General features: G+C 44.4%; 1 protein-coding gene across 1 annotated transcript in view; it reads right to left on the bottom strand.

Moving 5' to 3' along the window:
• Positions 1 to 9,823, bottom strand: part of LOC119654934 — a 46,047-nt gene extending 36,224 nt beyond the window's left edge. Inside the window, exon 1 of the mRNA XM_038060586.1 lies at positions 9,615 to 9,823. The gene's annotated coding sequence lies outside the window, so the exon portion shown is untranslated. The remainder of the gene's footprint in view (positions 1 to 9,614) is intronic.
• Positions 9,824 to 12,689: the final 2,866 nt, after the last annotated feature.

Raw genomic sequence — 12,689 nt, 5'->3', positions numbered from 1 at the left:
TATATGCGTGGGCGTTCACAGTTCCCACTTTTCTACCAAATTTGGTGTCAATCGCTTCAACAGTCTTCGAGAAAAATGTGTGTGACGGACAGACAGACGGACAGACAGTAAACCGATTTTAATAAGGTCTTGCGTTTACACAAAACCTTAAAAAGCAAACCTCTGTCTGTGAAACAAAGAAAACGAACTGTAAACAATCATATAAAATAGTAATATTTGTGACGGTATAAACGCCGGTAGACGTCCTATCATGCGTCCTCTTTGACCTGGCACTCAAGAAAGTGATCCGTGATGCTGAGATAAATGCAAGAGGTACGATCCTCTTTAAGTCCACCCAACTACTGGCCTATGCTGACGATATCGACATCATGGGAAGAACAGCCCGAGACGTACAAACTGCTTTCATCCAGATCCAGCAGGTGGCGCGAGATCATTGGCTGCACATCAATGAAGGCAAGACAAAATATACGGTGGCAACGTCAGCACGGAAAACCAACCAACCAACAACATCAAACCTGGTTTGTCATAAGCTGTGATACGACTAATGCGATTTAGTCGTGTCTCTCAACATGCAGAAACAGCGTATTATTACCCGCTCTTTATAGATCTTTGGTTTGGTCCGTTCACAAGCCGGGCCGGCTTGTCATGATCGGTTTCGTAATTTTATTAGGTTGGGGAAAAAGTAATATCGTATTTCGTCAATAGATGGCGACACTTAAACATATCTTGTGTTGTACTTATCGCATCGGGTCATACTATACGGCGATTTGAAGACGACAATCTGGGCTACAGGTGTCTCTTTGACAGTTTTATGATCCTACGTTTCAGTATCAAGTTATAGTGCGTCAAAAATGGAGTCCACCAAGGAAGAAATTCGTCATATTTTACAATTATCTGAGAGGCAAAAATGCAACTAAAGCGATCAAAAAAATTTGTGAAGTTTATGGGTCCGATACTGTAACGATTCGCACAGCACAACGTTGGTTCGATCGATTTCGTTCTAGTGTAGTGGATCTCGAAGATACACCCCGTACTGGTAGGCCAATCGTCGTAGAAACCGATAAAATCATCGAAATCATCCAAGTAGACCGGCATGTGATCATTGGCTCGATTGGGTAAGGACCATCAAATCATTTAGAACCATTTGGAGAAGATTGGATTCCAAAAAAAGCTGGATGTTTGGGTGCCACACGAATTGACGCAAAAAAATCTCTTGGATCGAATCAACGCCTGCGATGCACTGATGAAACGGAACGAATTCGACCCATTTTTGAAGCGGATGGTGACCGGTGATGAAAAGTTGATCACGTACGAAAATCTTAATCGAAAAAGATCGTGGTCGAAGCGCGGCGAGCCGGCCCAAACCATCGCTAAACCCGGAATGACGGCCAGGAAGATTTTGTGTGTGTTTGGTGGGATTGGAAGGGAATCATCCACTATGAGCTGCTCAACTATGGCCAGACCCTCAATTCGGTCCCCTACTGTGAGCAACTTGACCGTTTGAACCGGCCAGGATTGGTCAATAGGAATGGTGGCCAAATGGTGAGCAACTTGACCGTTTGAAGCGGCCAGGATTGGTCAATAGGAATGGTGTTCTGTTCCACCAGGACAACGCTAGGCCTCACACATCTTTGATGACCCGCCAGAAGCTACGGGAGCTCGGATGGGATGTCCTATCAAACCCACCGTATAGTCCGGACCTGGCACCAAGTGATTACCATTTCTTCCGGTCCATGCAAAACGCTCTTGGTGCTACTAAGTTGGCCTCAAAAGAGGCTTGCGAAAACTGGCTGTCTGAGTTTTTTGCAAATAAGGAGGGGGGGTTTTATAAAAGGGAGATAATGGACTTGCCTTCTAAATGGCAACAAGTTTGCGAACAAAACGGCTCATATTTGACTTAAATCGGATAATGTTATGTTAAATAAAGCATTAAAATTCAGTCACAAATACGACATTACTTTTTCCCCAACCCAATATATAGTGGCAACGTCAGCACCAAAAACCAACCAACCAACAAGATCAAACCACACTGGTCAAACGGGAAGAATAAAGATAGGAGAGAACTTTGAGATCGTTGATAATTTCTCCTATCTAGGGGTCGAAAATTACAGCCGATAACAGCTACGATGATGAAATCCACGCACAGTTGTTGGCAGCCAACAGAGCCTATTTCAGCTTACAAACTGTTCACGATCACGACGAGCCGACCCCGCTTGTGAACGGGACAGAGGCTGAAGAAAAAGAAGACCAGTCGTGTTTAACGTAAATTCATCACCGTTAATATGATGGAAACAGGTGGTTCCCATTAAGTCCACTGTTGTTTGTTGACGTTTCTTTCGATATAGACCATCGACAGCTTACCATACTGTAACCATTTTGCGCATCGAACGGTCAGGTCTGCTTAATCGAACTCGGCAACGGATCTTCTGGGTATTTTCCGGAGCAGCCCCTTCAGCCTCAATGAAATGTTTCACAGTTTTGTAGTCAGTCGATGATGTAAAACCAGTCGTTTGAATAATGTCGACCTAGGAATACACATCAAGGAGAAGAAGGCTTTCTATGAGCAACTGAATGTATTATAGTTCAGGAGAAACATTCTACTGAGTGATCTAAATGCCAAGATGAACTCTGCTGATGAAGATGAACCATGCTCGAATGTGATGAAGAAACATGATTTTAAGAATCATAATAACAAAAATAGGAAATTTGCGGCTTTCGGTGCATTGAGCACATATCGCGATCATTGGTAGACTTAGGAGTGGTCTTTTGGTTGTGCGGAACAAGTAGGGCGCTGACATTAGCTTCGAAAGGGACATCCATTTGGTCGGTTACCTTCGCTTGCGTGTTACTACTGCGTTTGTTCACAGGGCAGTTTTCACAATCCTACTGTTATCCAGCAAAGGAAAAACGTTCTTGCTTTGGGAATAACACTGGACGACAATCAAAAGTGGCTTTAACTCTTAAATCCCAGAAGGATTTTGACTAAGTCCCAGAACCTGTCTTAGGAACCAAGACCCCTTTTGATATTTGCGAGAGAGTGTGAGCGCGGTGCGCTAAAGCTCCATTACCGTGAGAAAGAACGAGAACTACAACGTAATGCAAAACGTAAAAACAGCAATTCCAATATTGGTTGCTACTTCCTCTGACTCGTAAATCTTTAAGATTCCGCCTTGAGCTTCCATCAACTCATGTCTGCGTTATATTGGGGTATATTGGCCTAAAACTACAAAGAATGAAAAATCCGTGGGCACGTTGATCAGAAGGCAGACGTGCCAATGATCGAGACTCCATTACGGATTATGTTATGCCATGCCATAAACCCCAACTCAGAGGTCCTTATTGAGAAGTTATGGCATTGAATGGAGAGCAAAATTCTGATCTAAGTCTGCAAGGGATTTGAAGGAGTAGCAAATTGCTACCTCTTATTTTTCTTGCCCCAATTACTACCACAATTCAAATTGTATTTTGAAGGGACTATGTGACTAGTAACTTCTAACCTTGCTCGTCTTTTATTGACATAATGAAATATAAATTTCGCAGAAACTCAACAGATCGGAGTGATCAGAGTGTGCACTTAATGAGGTATTTTAACAGATCCTTAACTGTTCCGCTCGAAACGTCTCACCATAGAGTCAAACCTCTTACTGTACAAGACAATGATCTTGCCAATCTCCATGTATTCCTCGGAGACGGGTTTTTAAAAATTTTTGGCCCCCTACATGAGGGTGGACGATTCCGTAACCTACATAACGACGAAATCTACCATGACCATCAGGTTGTGGATAAAATCCGGCTCAATAGTTTACAGTGTGCGGGTCACTTAATCCGTATGGATGAGGATGATTCAGGTGGGAAAGTCTATAAGGGCAATATCTATGGTAGAAAAAGAAGACGAGGCAGACTCTGCCGGAGGTCAAGACGCCAGACAGCCTTTAGGGATATACCTCGGCGCAAAACCGGGATGTCTGGAGTTCCTTATTAAGGCAGGCCTAGACTGGATACCGGTTGTTGCGCCGTTGATGATGAATTATCAAAAGAAAATGCCCACAAATAATTTAATTCGGCGTTTTTCAATACTTAGGGGGGAACACGAGAGTGCAATAGCTTAATCTCGCAAGATGGATAGGAGTAGTACCAAAAGTATCAGCACCGTACCTCGCTTAACACCAGAATATCTAGCCTACATGGCTGAAATTGGAGCAAGCAAAGATCCTATATCGTCGCCCAGAAACGTTTGTACATTCCAGAGCTCGATTATTAGAGGTCCCAGCCGAAATGTCAGTCACTAGTTAAACGCACCTCACAAAACTGATGGTGGAAACTCAATTACAAATTGAAAACATATCTGTGGATATACGATAGAATTGACTGATGCCATACTAATAGTGTGACATAACTCATAGGCTTTCATCCTACCAACGTTTAAGGACCCTCGTGGACCATGATCGACGCCTAGTTCGAAGAAAAAGGCAAATCACCAACAAAAAAGTTACCCCCATTATCTTTATTCGGTTAAACCACAAATGTTCAATTTAAGTCGGCGCAACTTCCGATCCGAAACCGGTTTAAGGACTTTTGTTTCTAAATGGCCACTTCACCATAGGCAACACGCCTACCAGAAAGGCAAATCCACGGAGACAGCACTCCATGAACTTACGGCAAAAATTGAAAAGGCGATGTCCGATAAAGAATACGCCTTAAGCGCATTCATGGACATCGAAGGTGCCTTCAATTATGCCTCATTTGCGGCAATTTGTGAGGCGGCAAGACAGCATGGAATCGAATCGCTACTAATCAGTTGGATCCTTCACATGCTAGAGTGGAGAAAAATCCACATATCGGTCGGCCAGAAGTCTATTGAAGCAGGATGTCTCAGGGGCTGCCCACAGGGAGGGGTTCTCTCCCCATTGTGATGGCTCTTGGTGATGGATACCCTGCTGTGGCTCCTGGAGGACAAAAAAAGTCTTCGCGCAAACATTTGCGGACGACCTAGCCGTAATAATTACCGGCAAGTTTACGGACACAGTATGTGACCGCTTGAATGCAACTCTGCATGTAATCCACAGCTGGTGCCTCCGCAATGGACTCACGGTGAACGCTGGGAAGACTGGACTAGTTATGTTCACTAGGAACGTCAGGTGGGGCAGCTATACGCTACCCACCTTAGCAGGGGCGGAAATCCGGCTGGCACAAACAGTCAAGTACTTAGGAGTACATTTCGACTCCAAGTTAACGGGGAAGCATCATATCCAGGAACAATACCAGAAATCCTGCAGATTGCTCTGGTGCTGTAGGAATGCGATAGGTAAGACCTGGGGACTTTCACCTAAACGGATATATTGCATGTACACATCCATAATAAAACCCATTTTGATGTATGCATGCATCGTCTGGTGGCCAACACTAAACTTTGCTAACAGCAGGAAGCTGCTAACGCAGATTCAGAGACTTGGTTGCTGAAGTGTTACGCCTCTACCACAAATTTCTCGACGATAAAACGCCTGCTAATTGGCAAATTTATAAGAATGCCAACCGGGAAGCAAAGAAAGCGGTCGCTGTCACCCGAGCGAACCATTTCAAAAATCTTTACGATAAACTGGACACTCGGGATGGCGAGAGAGATCTGTATCGACTTGCTAAAAGCCGTGATGAAAGCACACAGGATATCGAACACTTCTGTTGTGTTAATGACAAGAATGGTACTTTGCTTACCAACCGTCGAGCCGCAACAGATAGATGGCGAGAATACTTCGAGCAGATTTCAACTGAAGAATTTGCTCATCCTCCACTTCCACAATCATTGCCGACATTTGGAGCAGTTCCAACTGAAGTCGAGGAGGCAATAAAACAAATGAAATCGGGGAAAGCAACAGGACCTAACGACATCGCATCTGAGCTCTGGAAAGCGAAGAGCTGGGACCCAACACTGTGGCTCAGTGAATTCTTTAACCGGGTTATTCAGGAAGGAAGAACACCATCTGACTGGCAAGAAAGTACCACTGTTCCAATATGGAAAAAGAAAGGTAGCCCAGCAGAATGTTCAATTACCATCCGATGCGGTTACTTTCCCATACCATGAAGATTTTTGAACGCATTCTTGACAACCGTATTCGCGAAATTGTTCAAATAGCCGTGAATCAAGCCGGATTTGTCAAGAACTGCGGAACTACTGACGCAATACACGCTGCGCGGTTACTCATGGAGAAACACGGTGAGAAGCATCGCCCTCTTTACATTGCCTGGATCTAGAGAAAGCGTTTGACCGTGTACCACACGAACTCATCTGGTATGCTTTACGACAACACTTCGTGCCAGAGGAACTCGTGCGCTGGGTTCAACTGCTCTACCACGATCCGAAAAGTAAAGTTCGAAGTATGGCGGGTGTATCAAAACCGCTTCGTGTCTCTGTTGGAGTTCATCAAGGAAGTGCCTTCTCACCACTCCTCTTTGTCCTTGTTATGGACACCGTCACACGGGATATCCAACGTCCAGCGCCCTATACACTGCTTTATGCAGATGATGTTTTCCTAGCATCTGATAGCAAAAATGATCTGCAGCAACTTGTTCAAAAATGGAATGATCGCCTCATGCAACACGGTCTCAGATTGAATTTAAACAAAACTGAATTTTTGACGACCGATCCCCATGAAACAGGCACAATCACTGTCAGCGGCAGTGATCTGCCCAGAACTGAGCGATTTAAATACCTCGGGTCAACGCTATCAGCTAATGGAGAGCTGCGTTATGAAATTGCTTCACGCATTAACGCAACCTGGATGAAGTGGCGTTCCACAACTGGTGTCCTTTGTGATCGACGTATCAACGAACGTCTCAAATCTAAAATTTACCGCAATGTCGTCCGTCCAGTCGCTCTCTATGGTTCTGAGTGTTGGCCGACCATAAAAGACAATGAACGGCGTCTTGCGGTAATGGAGACGAAGATGCTACGTTGGACTAATGGCGTCACACGTTTAGATCACATCCGAAATGAGGATATCCGTGATCGTTATGGGGTTGCACCGATCGTGGAAAAGTTGCGAGAGAGGCGTCTTCGATGCTATGGTCACGCAATTCGTGCAAACGAGAATTCACTTGCCAAGATTGGTCTGAACATCGAAGGCGATGGTAAATGACCAAAAGGCAGACCTAAGCAACGGTGGCTTGATACGCTGGATGGGGATTTGAAAGCCTCGAGATTGCACCCAGATCAGGCATTCGATAGAGCCAAATGGCGAAGCCGATCACGACGAGCCGACCCCGCTTGTGAACGGGACAAAGGCTGAAGAAAAAGAAGAAAAAGAAGGTTGCTTAAGTGTTACTGGAGCAATGAGTACTACGCCGACTGCGGCACTTGAAGCTATCCTAAATTTACCCCCCATTCACTTGGAGGTGAAACGGAAAGCAGCCAACGACGCATATAGGCTCAATACCATTGGGGTGTGGAAAGGCGGCCAATCCAACAGGCATGCGTCTATTTGGAAATTCTTTGAAAAACATCCGGTAGCCTTGATGCCGACCGATCATATGGTTTCCAGATTCGTCTTTGAAAAGACATACACTGTCGTAATCACCGAAAGAGAAGAATGGTCGACAAGTGGCCATGAGTCTTTTCAGATTACAGACCTAATAATCTTCACCGACGGCTCAGTCACGGAGGATGGATCGGGTGCAGGTGTGTTCTCGGGGAATCCGATTATAGAACTGGCCCGACCCCTCGGAAAAATGACGACCATATTCCAGGCGGAGATATATGCCATTTCATTGGCAGCAGAAGAATGCTGCGACAAAAATGGAGGGGTCGCACCATTCGAACCTGTTCCGACAGTCGGGCGGTATTGTCAGCACTAAATGGCAACAACATATCAAGCCAGTTGGTGTGGAGTTGTCATCAGGTACTGCTGAAACTTGGCCGACTGAACGAAACATTCCTGATGTGGGTGCCGGGGCACTCTAACATCGCCGGTAATGAGGGGGCTGATAGACTGGCTCGCCGAGGGTTGGATTCACAAAGGTGGGGCCAGAACCAACTCTTGGAATCCGACCATCTACTGTCAAGTCTACTCTGAAGGGTGAAATTGCAAGGATTCACGCAACCGAGTGGAGAAATTTGGACTCTTGGCGGCAAGCGAAAATCCTTGTGAAGGAGCCTAGAGCCACTAGAGCGGCATTTTTGTTGTCCCTTAAGAAGTGGGACATGAAAACCCTAGTAGGGCTTTTGACGGGACACTGCCCCTTAAACTACCATATGGAAAAGATTGGGGTAGTGGTTTCGGCTGTGTGCAGCCAATGTGAGGAGGAGACAGCCCTGTACTTTTTATGCAGCTGCCCGGCATCCTCAGATCTCAGACGAAGACACCTTAGCCAGGTTTTCTTCAATGAAGAATCTGCACACTCTCTGCCTCTGGAGAATGTTCTCAGATTCGCTAAAGCCTGCGAATACCGTAGGCGGGAAGCCATTGAATAGGCAACTTACGGGGATAGTACAATGGGCCTAATAATGGCCTGAGTGCTCGCAGCTGCGGCTCTTCCCAGTTAACTACATTAACTAAGGACGTTTGTTGGTGCCGTTGCTGGTTACATTATTTGGGCAGCGAATTTCTCTCAGAGCCTTTAACCGATTTTCTTGGTTTTTGAGTGTCAGGCTGGTAGTTATTGCAACTCCCCACAATTCAAGCAGTCCAAGAAGAGCCTCAATTAGCCAGCTGCATACTTTTAACACCTTTCATCCCGCTCAGCAAACCGGTTTCCTATTGCAAACGACCAATAAGGCAATAAGGACCCGCATTCAATGTGTCCCTCACCGTCAGCTAGACCTAATTCGCTCTTCAGCACACATTGGCCGCTACTCAACCTGAGAATATTTAGTGAAATAGGAAGACTGACGTTTTCACAGGTAATCATGTGCGGAGCATTTACAGATGCACTCAACTGAGTTTTTATACTGTTTGTAACTGTGCAGCGACTGCCAACCTGCAAGTGACAATAACCTAGACGCGATCCAACCAAGCTTAAATTCGATTAGTTGAAAACAAGGCGCCGAAGTTCGACTCTACTGCTCACTGTTCACGTGCGCAAGAATGTGACATAGATACCGAAAATCAGATTACCGCCACAACTTTCTGTCATAAAAAACCGCATGAGTGGCTTCTCCATTCCAAAACACACGCCGCACGAAGTTTCACGAACCCAATTCACTTCAGTGGCATTCCCTAATTACGTCAATTGCTATATCATTAACTTCGTTCTATATGAAAGTGAAAAATGCAGAAATGCGCACATCTATCATTTTAAAATCGGATTTTCCAATATAAACACGATGAATTGTTTAAACATTTTCGTCAATTCATAAAGAAAATCTATTCGGCCAATTCAGGATTTGAAAGGGAGCTTTAAACAAATTTTAATATTTCCATTATGTCCAGAACATTACGCAGAAAGTCAAATTTAACAAAAATTCTAAATACCAAAACCAAACCGTGCGCATTTCATCCAATTTCTATGGTTTTTCTACTTCACTTGGTGGAAACGCCACACGTACACTCGGCGGCCATGTCAATTTCTTCTTCTCACACGACACAAAAATAAAGATTTCACTCGTTGTCACTTTTACTTACATCCGATTTTCTCGATTTGCTGCGTGGTTTTCCGCGAGCTGCACACTTCTAGCGCTTAGATATCGCCTCCATATCGCACTAAACACACTGAAATTGATCTCGTTCCAGTTTAAAACACGTCTCGGCTCCTTTATCGCTGTTCACTTGATAGAAAAAAATATTGCCTGCACGACCAAACGATCACTACCGTACGTGAACAAGTCAATTCGCCAAGTGATTTCCAAGGCAAAAGGTGAGTCAAACTACTGGGAAATTTACGTCAAGATACAGTTCAGTGGTGAATCAGTAATTGATAAGAGATGGCGCGGCAACGATACTGTGAAATTCATTTCTGAATATCATTTCAAGTTATTTAAACGTACCAGACTTCGAATTTTTCGGTATTCTTTTTTGGAAACTCTAAGTTATACAATCGATAGACAATAGACGAACATTATCAATCAAGCTTATCGGATCTGCTCATAGAACATCGAGATTAGATTCTCTCAATGTATATTTTTTTGCATATTTTTAAACGAAACAAAACACAACGGACAAACTTGAACTCGTATAAAAGCCATTGTTCATGGTTTGTTCGGAAATCAACATTTATTATTTTAATATTTTCGTAATATAAAATCAGTGAAAATTGCCCGCATTGATTGAAATTCTCGTCTATAAAACTCAAGCGAATTTTCCTAAAGATCTTTTCCGGTGATCGAATAACGTCAAAGGCATTAAATCTACCTAAAACGTAAAATTTTTTTGAGGAACGAACTATTTAGATGCACACCTTTGCATCTACGCTGCGAGGTAACTTTTTAATTGTGAATAAAAGAAGATTCAATTCCAAAATTCAAGTTGTTTCGAGAGTTCGCTTGTATCCGCCAAAGCGAATGGTTGGTTCTGGCGATTGCTCTCGACTGTGTTCAGATCGGGCTTGTGCGCTGTTGCCAAGCTACGATCATCGTTATTCAATTGTTTAGCCGTGTTTGATTAACGGTTTATTTAACGGTAAAACAGTGTCAATTAGAGTTCTAATAACCGTGACTTCGCGTTAACATAGTGAAGCCGGTACAAGCCTCGCGCCGCGAGTGCGGAACTCATCCTTACGCGAGGGATACGAAACCACAGCGAGTAAAGGACGCGGAAGCAGCGTACACTGCCGCCGCCCATGGATTGGGCAATCCTAATATCTTGACACAACCGCTCCATTCGGCCGTCAAGACCATTATGGCCGAACAAATAATAAGTGACGACCGCCCCGTCATAACTGTCGACGACGACCAGAGCTTCCCTCCTAGGGATCAGCCCGACGCTCGAACTGGTGAAGAAGACTACTGCGTTAACTATAATACATACAAGAATTTCAAGAGGATTTCAAACTTGCTGCAGGTAAGTTTGTTTCCAAACGTAAACAAACAGACTCGGGCATATCGGACAACGAGGCCCCAGCGAATAAAAACCGATTCCTTCTACTTTCGGACAACGAGCATCGCCCCGAAGCGACGCACGCACGACCCGGAACATCGAAATCCGCTGACTCGGCCATTCCACCGTTAGTTAAGAATAAAATAAGCTTTCTCCCCCCGATTTTCCTGTACGGTTTGACTGCCAGGGCACTGGGCTTCGTAATCAAAAACATAAACAAAAATGCTACTTTTGAAATCACAAACCTACCGGCAGACAGGCTCAAAGTCCGGCTCACTTGTCCTATTACACACAGGAAACTAATACATTTAATTAAGATCACCAAATTCGAAGGACATTCCTTCACTCTGAAAGAGGAGAGGAAGCTAACCCTCATCCTCAGAGGAATCTCCCCCCATAAGTTCACTCCCGAAGACGTGGCTTCGGAAACAAGGAGCTAACGCAGATCACACCTATCCGAGTAACTAGACTTTCCACCCTGTGGTCACGAGCCAATAACACTAATCTGAGCCTCTTCCGTGTGACTTTCAACTCTGACGCAGAGGCCAATATAGTCACAAAAAAAAATACCCTCCTGCATCAACGGATTAGCTGGGAGAAGCCCCGAAAGGGGAAGTCACCCAATGTTTCAATTGCCAACAATTTGGCCACGTATCCGCAAACTGCTCTAATCTCCACGTACTTAAAACCCTTAATTGAAACCTTTTCTTCAAAACTCTTATCCAACCTGATGAACGTGAGGATGTTCCTCCCATCCTCTCCGCTGTGATTGCAGCCTCCAAAAACAAAAAAATCAGTGGGTTTCGACAAAATCTCTTACATAGTTTTAAAAAAAATGCCCTCCCAACATTTCCACCACACTTTTCTCAATCATTAACCACTGCCCCAAAAACGCCCACTTCCCCATCGATTGTCGTATGAGCATGCACTTCTTGTCCTCAAGATTGATATCCTTCTAGGTATCAATCGGAGGACACCCACCATAGCCTGCCTCCTAGACCTAAGGAAAGCTTTGACATGAGCATGACCAGACCTCGTCGGTAAAAACAAAACGCCAATCAACGGACAAAAAATAGTTATCAGAAAGATACCCAGAAATAAAGCCGAATATAGAAGCAAACAGCAAAAGTTATTGTGCAGGGCGTCAGCTCGGTGGATTTTGGGAACGGGCAAGATCAGGAGCAGCATTTACTGCACTGGGTAACTAGACCAAAGACGGCAAAGTATTTACCACAAAGAGACCGCAATTAGAAGTATCAGGTGAGGTGCGACAAGGCTCCAAGTGGGAGACAAGTAACTGCGTCGGGCGAAATAATGAGCCAGCTATCACATTTGACGTCTACATAAGACTGGAAAAAAATGAGAAACTTTTTGCCTGAAAGGTTGAACAAGTCAGCAGGGCAACAAATCTTCCAGAACAAAAAGGCTTAACACCTAACAAAGTAGAGCAAGTGAGAGAACGGCTAAAGTTGTTGGAGGAACGCACGTAGCCACAATGTCTAAGAAGAAGAGTAGACCCCACAAAGAGGATGGGGAAACCTAGAGGAAAGTGATACCTCAAGATGAAGAAGAAGAAAAATACGGCTAGAAGTGATCATCTTCTGAAGGATCATTGGCTGACATTCTTCGTATAGTGAATGTAGACCAAGAAGTCCACAATTTTAC

The sequence above is a fragment of the Hermetia illucens genome, chromosome 4, assembly GCF_905115235.1.
Source record: "Hermetia illucens chromosome 4, iHerIll2.2.curated.20191125, whole genome shotgun sequence".
NCBI classification, from domain to species: Eukaryota; Metazoa; Arthropoda; class Insecta; order Diptera; family Stratiomyidae; genus Hermetia; species Hermetia illucens.
The sequence above is the reverse complement of the archived record's forward strand: the minus strand, read 5'-3'. Positions and strand labels throughout refer to the sequence as shown.